We start from the raw sequence: 7,166 nt of genomic DNA, 5'->3' as shown, positions 1-7,166 counted from the left end.
GGGGGGGCGAAGCTGCAGGAACCCGGCCGCGGTTCCTGCCCGGCCGCTTGGCGGCCCGCGGGCGGAGAGCGGCCCGTGGGCGGTGGCTGCGCGGGGGAGGGCGGGGCGCGCCCGGGGATGCAGCCTGTGCTGGGCTAGCGCGGAGCTGGCGCTGGTGAGCCGGGGAGGAGGAAGTCGGAGCCGCGCTGCTTCCTGTGCCCAGGATGATGATCGCAGACAAAGCTGGGTGGGGACGCCGCTCCCTGGGCTGCCGCTGAGCCCGCCACCCCGCCCGGAGAAGGCGAGCTCCAGCTGTCCCCCTGGGCGAGCCGCGAACGGAGCTAGAAGGTAAAAGCACCAGCCTCCCCCGGTTCAGCTCCAGCCCCAGGTGCTGTGGCTAGTCAGGGGGGCGGGCGGGGTAAGGCTCAGCCACCGGGGCTTTTTGTTAAACAAGCCCATTTACACCGGGGCAAGCAAGCGGCGTGACGCTGTTTCCACCCAGTTCCCCACCAGCCGGAGCCAGGCGGCGCGTGTGCATCGCTCACCCTGAGCCGGCGCTGGGGCTTGGTACAGTCGCTCTTGTAAACCCGTTTGCTCACACACGCTACATGGTTGTGGGTCTGTGGAGCGAGGCTGACGCTGGAAGATGTTAATTGCAATTATCACTGTTAAAAGAGTGCGCGGAAATTGCTTTGCTTGACAGCTATCGGTGCAATCCGGCTCGAGAGATCCTTGGTGTGTCTGCAGTGTGCAAACGGTCTGGTAATAGGGACTCAGGATCACAGGAAAGTGGCCGTTAGATATGCATAACCTGCTCAGATAACCACGGAAACCACCCCACTCTTCGCTGGTAGGTTTTGTGTACAGTTGAAGTTGTTTACTCTAAAGCAAAGGAAGAAACGGATTCGTTAGAAATAGTAACCGTGCGTTGGTCTCAGCTGGAAATGCTCAGCTTTTGCAAGCATTCCAGAGTGTTCATTTTAGCTTCTAGACGAAATGAGCTGTGGCATCCAACCAGATGGAGGTGAGATGGAGCACCCAAAGTAGAAGTGCAGATTTTTGGTCTCTTAGCAGAATGGGAGCCAGTAAACGAGGTGCAGAATGCTTCCCCCTAATTCCCGGAGTGATCGTATGTGGGCATGAAAGCAGGTCCATTTTAATTTAAAAATGCCAGTGTCTTGTACTCCCTTTCCCGGTTCCATTCACAAATCGGAATACATTGTTCTGGGAATTCAGATTGTGAAAATTTTTGCATGGAAAAATAGATCGGGGGTTAAAGACTGTCAATACAAATTGGACTCTTTGTAAAAGGTCCCATTTCCTAAACAAAGATTTAAGTTAGAAATGTTGATCCTCAGTTAATCAACTGATTGGCTGTTATAGGAAAAGCTTTTTCATGGATGAATGAGGTCTAGTGTTCCATTTAATTATTTATTTATTTGGTGAAGGGAAGGGGAGGGATTTTCATTTAACTGAAATTAACCTTCCTCCCCGAAATGGTCAGTATAAAATCAAACTCGAAAATTTCAATTGTGCATAAATGTCGAATTCCCTGTCCCCTTGGATTAGAGTCTTTCCACCCCTTGAAGTTAACATTTTATACCAAAGGTGGAATACCGAAGTATTATCCACACCCTTACTCCACCTCCTCATACAGAAGCAGTTGGACAAAGCACAAAGAAGCATCTGTACAAAGGATTTGAGTTCAGATGATTATTTTTCAAAACCCATTTTTTTATTACTGGGATTTAACAGTAAATACTGGTTTAATGAGGAGTTACCATGGCAAAGGAGTATTTTGTCTACATTGCTGTTAGAAATGTATGCAAAACTATATAAACGATATACAGAGGCAGGTGGAAAAATGAACTTGGGGAAACTTAATTCCCTGGGTTTATTTTTCAAATAATGGAATCGATAGAGGAGAATCCCTTGAATATGAATCTTTCTTGCTACCTTGACTGAAAATAGATTTATATATAAACAAAAATCCCCACCCCTCTCTCCCCACTCCCAAGATGATATGAGAGAATAATCAACTGAAAAGTAATGATCCTTAACTTATAGGACAGAAATAACTTGCATACTGCGGTACCTGTTGTATCTAGCTCATTGTAGTTATTTAAAATTACGTTTATTGCTCCCATATTTTATTTAAGGAGCCAGAGACTGGCATAAAACTGATTTTCTGGCCAACTCCTAATCAGGATCCCCCCACTGTTCTCCCTAAGACAACACAGAAGCAGAGCTTGTAGTTCTGCCCAGTAAACAAACCTCTGGATTGTCAGATAGCTTGGACTTAAAGATTAACCTGTATTTCTATGCTGTATAAGGAAAAAGTGGAATAATGGGTTTTATTTTGTGTTGTTTGGGGGAGGTCCTTATAGTTTGACTGTATTAACTGGATTTCACTGAATATATTTTGAGACTGAAATTTTTAATCCTCTTTTCTGCCATATGGCCAGTGGATGAACTGAAATATGACTCAATTAATTATCCCATAGAAAGCCCTAGGGTGAAGCTCTTGTGTTTTTTCCATTGCCTGCATCTCCTGAGTAGTTCTGGTGTGTTAGAAGCCCTCGGTGCAAAATCCTGTCTCTAATGCTGTAAAAGAGCTACGCGGAGATTCTTGATGAGTTTAAGGCAGGGCTCTGAATGCAGGCTGTTGGAGCACTTATTCAGAGGATTATAATAGGTCTTTTCTAATACACCACAAATCTTTTGATTATAGCGTTACTCAGTTCAGCACAGCGTTGCGGTTGGTACTGTCCGTTCCCAACCCCATTGTTCACCATGAATATCGACGTAAATCAGTACCACTAGGCTGCTGATCAGTTCTGTAAATGCCTCAGTCATGGTACTGTTTGGATGAGATTCCTCCCCACCACCCCGCCCGGAATCAAGAAGGGACCAATATATATTAGGGTTTTTTGTTTGCTTTTGTTATGTTTTCCCCAGAAAATAAACTTCCCCTCCCCCCTTTTTAAAGAGCTCTGTGTCAGCTTGAAAGCTTGTCTCTTTCACCATCAGAAGTTGGTCCAATAAAAGATATTACCTCACCCACCTTGTCGCTCTCATCTCCTGTGACACATGTGGCTACGTCAACAATGCAAACTACATAAGGAGTAGGGTGACCAGATGTCCCGATTTTATAGGGACAGTTCCAATTTTGGGGTCTTTTTCTTATGTAGGCTCCTATTACCCCCCACCCCATCCCGATTTTTCACATTTGCTGTCTGGTCACCCTAATAAGGAGTCATGTCTACATACTAAACATATTTTTTCTGCTCATTACAATATTAGTTACTGGACCAGGAGCCTATCAGAAACAAGTGTGGAACCAATGAGTATTTTCAGAATGGGGGATTGGGTCACGTAACCCTGTATCCTGTTGGTTCTTCAGTATATTTTTTCCCCTTGCACCGATGCATTTTCTGTTGTGCTTTAGGCAAGGAGGGGATGGAAGAAAGAGCAGGCAGGGTGCCCTGCTTTAGGGAGGGCATTCTGAGTGTAAGGAGCATCCTGGAATATGGTGCATCCACATTGTGTGGGTGTGGAAGGAGAGCATTCAGAGCGCAGGAGGAGTTGGCAATTATAATGCATGGGGGAGGGGGGATAGTGGGAAATCGGGCTGCAGGGCTAGGGAGGGAGCCAGGCTGTGCAGAGCCTTGGAGAGGAGTTTGAACTGGATACAGAATGATCCATTTTCTTTATTGGGGCTGCTAATTGCTTTTAAATGCTGCATTAGGAGGGTTTCTAAGCAGCATTCAGGAATGACTTGGCTGGCACTGAGAGTTTCTTGCTGGACTGCTTCTCTCCAAGGTATGCTTCGTGCTGCTGTGCTTTTCCGTCCCAGTTATCCCGGTGACTGAGTGTTAATGGGAGTGGTCACTTTACTTGCAGGAGTTGCAGCATGTACCTTCTGCTTGTGTTCGCCAATAAAAGCCAATGGTGTATTTAATTTCCCATATCTGCCAACTGAGCCCCCCATATGTGATGGGGATGTCTTCACGCAATGCACAGGAGGTGAGAAATATTTGTGGTCATGTCTCTTTGTTTGAGGAGAAGTCTTTTCCCTACTCCTTTGGGGGCAGCGTAGGTGCTATAGCACATCCAGGAGTATATGGCAATCATATATCAACCTGATCTCCTTCTTTGAGAAAGTAACAGATTTTTTAGATAAAGGAAATGCAGTGGATCTAATCTACCTCTATTTCAGTAAGGCATTTGATACGGTTCCACATGGGGAATTATTAGCTAAATTGGAAAAGATGGGGATCAATGTGAAAATTGAAAGGTTGATAAGAAACTGGTTAAAGGGGAGACTACAATGGGTCGTACTGAAAGGTGAACTGTCAGGCTGGAGGGAGGTTACTAGGGACCAATCTTAGTTTAACTTTTTTTAAACTTGCCAAACAGGAATGTCTAAAGTTTGTGGATGCACAAATCTGGTGGATGAGTTTCAATACAGAGAAGGACCAAGGATATCATACAGAAGATTGGATTCTTGTAAACTGGTAATAATAGTAATAGGATGAAATTTGATAGGTGAAAAGTGCAAGGTCATGCATTAGGCAAATTTATAATAAGAACTATTGTTATAAGCTGGGAGGCACTCAGTTGGAAGTAACAGGAGAAGACCTCGGAGTTAATTGGTTGATCACAGGATGACTGTGAGCTGCCAGTGTGATATGGCGGTGAAAAAAGCTAATGCGGTCTTGGATGCATCAGCGAGGATTCCAGTAGAGATAACGAGTGTGTTAAGTGGCACCTGTTTCTTTTTATTTATACAAGCACGGTTTTTATCTGATGAGGAGACTCATTCTTATGGTAATTAGAGAGAATACTGGGTATATCTACTTGCGTTTTTTGTTTAGATTGCAGTTCGGGGTTCTTTTCTCCTATGTTTAAGAAAGGATGAATTCAAACTCGAACTGTTCAGAGAAGACTACTAGGTATCTGAGGAATGGAACCCTGTTTATGTGTAGGGAGACTCAAAAGATCGGCTTTGTTTCGCCTAACCAAAGGAAGGCTGAGGGGAAGATGCTGATTGCTTCTTAATATCAGCGGAGATATAAATACAGGGAGAGAGAGGAATTATTATGCTCAGTACCAATGTTAGAACAAGAACAATGATAGTACACTGGCTATCAAGGAGTTTAGACTCGAATTAGATAAAGGTTTCTAGCGTCAGAGGAGTGAAGTCTGGACAGCCTTCAAGGGAGTAGGTGGGGGCAAAAGACATTATCTGGCTTCAAGGACTAAGCTTATAAGTTTTATGGGGGGGATGGATACGATGGAGAGAGCCTAATTTTGGCAATTAATTTGATCTCTTGATTATTAGCAGGTAAATAGGCCCAATGGTCTGTGATGGGATGTTAGATGGGGTGGATCTGAGTTACTACAGAGAATTCTTTCCTGGGTGCTGGCTGGTGAGTCTTGCCCCACATGCATCAGGGTTTAAGCTGATCGCGATATTTGTCGGGAAGGAATTTTCCTCCAGGGCAGATTGGCAGAAGCCTTGGGGGTTTTTCACCTTCCTCTGCAGCTTGGGGCACGGGTCACTTGCTGGAAGGTTCTCTGCACCTTTAAGTCTTTAAACCACGATTTGAGGACTTCAGTAACTCAGACACAGGTTTGATACGGGAGTGGGTGTGTGAGATTCTGTGGCCTGCATTGTGCAGGAGGTGAGACTAGATGATCATAATGATCCCTTCTGACCTTAAGGTCTGTGATTCTGTATGAAAGGTGGTATGGTATATCTCTTGAGCAGAGTGACGACCAGAGCGAATTCAACCAGAAGATGTCTGGGACTATAAGCAGTACAGAATTGAGCAAAAAAATAAAATAAAAAGGGTCTTGGATTTTGCTGCCTGCAGCTTGGGAACTAATCTTGAAATGTGGGAGAGCAGGTGTAGCAGTGAGGTTGTTTCCAGACTTAGTGAGAGTCTGGCATGGTACCTCTAGGGAATCCCGCTGGCACAGCTCTTACTCCCCAATCTCACTGGGGCCGGCAATTTGTTCGGAACATATTGAGACTAGCTCTCCAGACGCAGAGCGCGCGGCAGAAATCGGCTCACTGGAGATCTTGGCATGAGCAAGCATTGCCCTCGTGGGCTGCCGCTGCCGTGTGCACATTCCAAGTTCAGTGAGTCTGGGATCCTCCGCCCCATGCCAGCTGGAAGCTCCAGGGAGGGGTCAGTCCTGTTTAATGAAAACCTCTGTCACATTAGAATGCGATTGTAAAACACGGGTCAGACCAGACAGGGTTGCCGTTCTGTCTCAGGCAGTCTGCAGAGACATACATTAAAGGAAACCTTGAGAGTTCCCTTGGCTGCCCATTCAACCGAAGTAGCTAACCTCAGACGGGCTCGGCCTGTGCCCAAGTATCCATCTCAGTGCCTTCCCCTCAGACAGGTTTCCCATCCATTTCTCATGCTCACCCTTGAGAAATTGGCTCGTAATTGGATTTTAATTTCAAGGAAAGTTCTAAACCTAGTTTCCTCCCTGTTGTTAAATACTTCGGTGTGTGCGTTTCTTGGTGGCACGGCGCTGCCTCTGGGTGTGTGAGTAACGACGTGAGGAGCCAATACAATCTTAACATCTTCTGGATGATGTGTCCGATTCTTCCGTTGCTTACACGCCCATGCCACCGCAGTGTGGCCAAAATCTGGCAGTCTTTCCTGTGGAGGGGGAGCCTGGGGTACAGTAGAGTCACCGTAGCTGCTCTTAGGCCAACGACTCTGCCCACTCAGCTGCCAGCCTAGGATGTGTGGCCGGAAGATAGGGGGGCGGTTAGGCCTCCCCTTCACTCCAGTGATCCCCAGCCATCATAACAGCTTCTTGGGGTACAGGTTACAGCTTCCCCTGGTACGGGTTACAGTACCCTAACCCATAGCCAGGCGCTGGCATGATAAAGAGCAGCCCATGCTTCTGCACGCCCCTCCTCAGCTGCACCGAGAACTTCTTGGCCAGAGCTTAGGATCTAGCTCAGTACCTTTTATCTGCTTGGCTTCTGGCATTTGAGCTGGTTTATCAAGAAGAGTGAGGAGAATCCGCAGGGATTTTTGTTTGTTTACAAATTGTTTGCCTAGACCAGGGATAGGCAACCTATGATGTGTGTCGAAGGCAGCACACAAGCTGATTTTCAGTGGCACTCACACTGCCTGGGTCCTGGCCACCAGTCC

At 46.4% G+C, this 7,166-nt stretch overlaps 1 protein-coding gene across 2 annotated transcripts in view; it reads left to right on the top strand.

The window, feature by feature from the left end:
- The first annotated feature begins 118 nt into the window (after positions 1-118).
- Positions 119-7,166, top strand: part of GNG2 (G protein subunit gamma 2) — a 100,737-nt gene continuing 93,689 nt past the window's right edge. Inside the window, exons 1-2 of one of the 2 annotated variants that reach the window (XM_075065812.1) lie at positions 145-327; positions 683-829. The gene's annotated coding sequence lies outside the window, so the exon portion shown is untranslated. Of the gene's footprint in view, positions 328-682; positions 830-7,166 lie in introns of both variants that reach the window. The other variant, XM_075065811.1, reaches the window with a different exon arrangement.

Source organism: Chelonoidis abingdonii, chromosome 4 (genome assembly GCF_003597395.2).
Source record: "Chelonoidis abingdonii isolate Lonesome George chromosome 4, CheloAbing_2.0, whole genome shotgun sequence".
Classification (NCBI taxonomy): Eukaryota; Metazoa; Chordata; order Testudines; family Testudinidae; genus Chelonoidis; species Chelonoidis abingdonii.
This window is presented reverse-complemented; position numbering and strand designations above follow the sequence as displayed.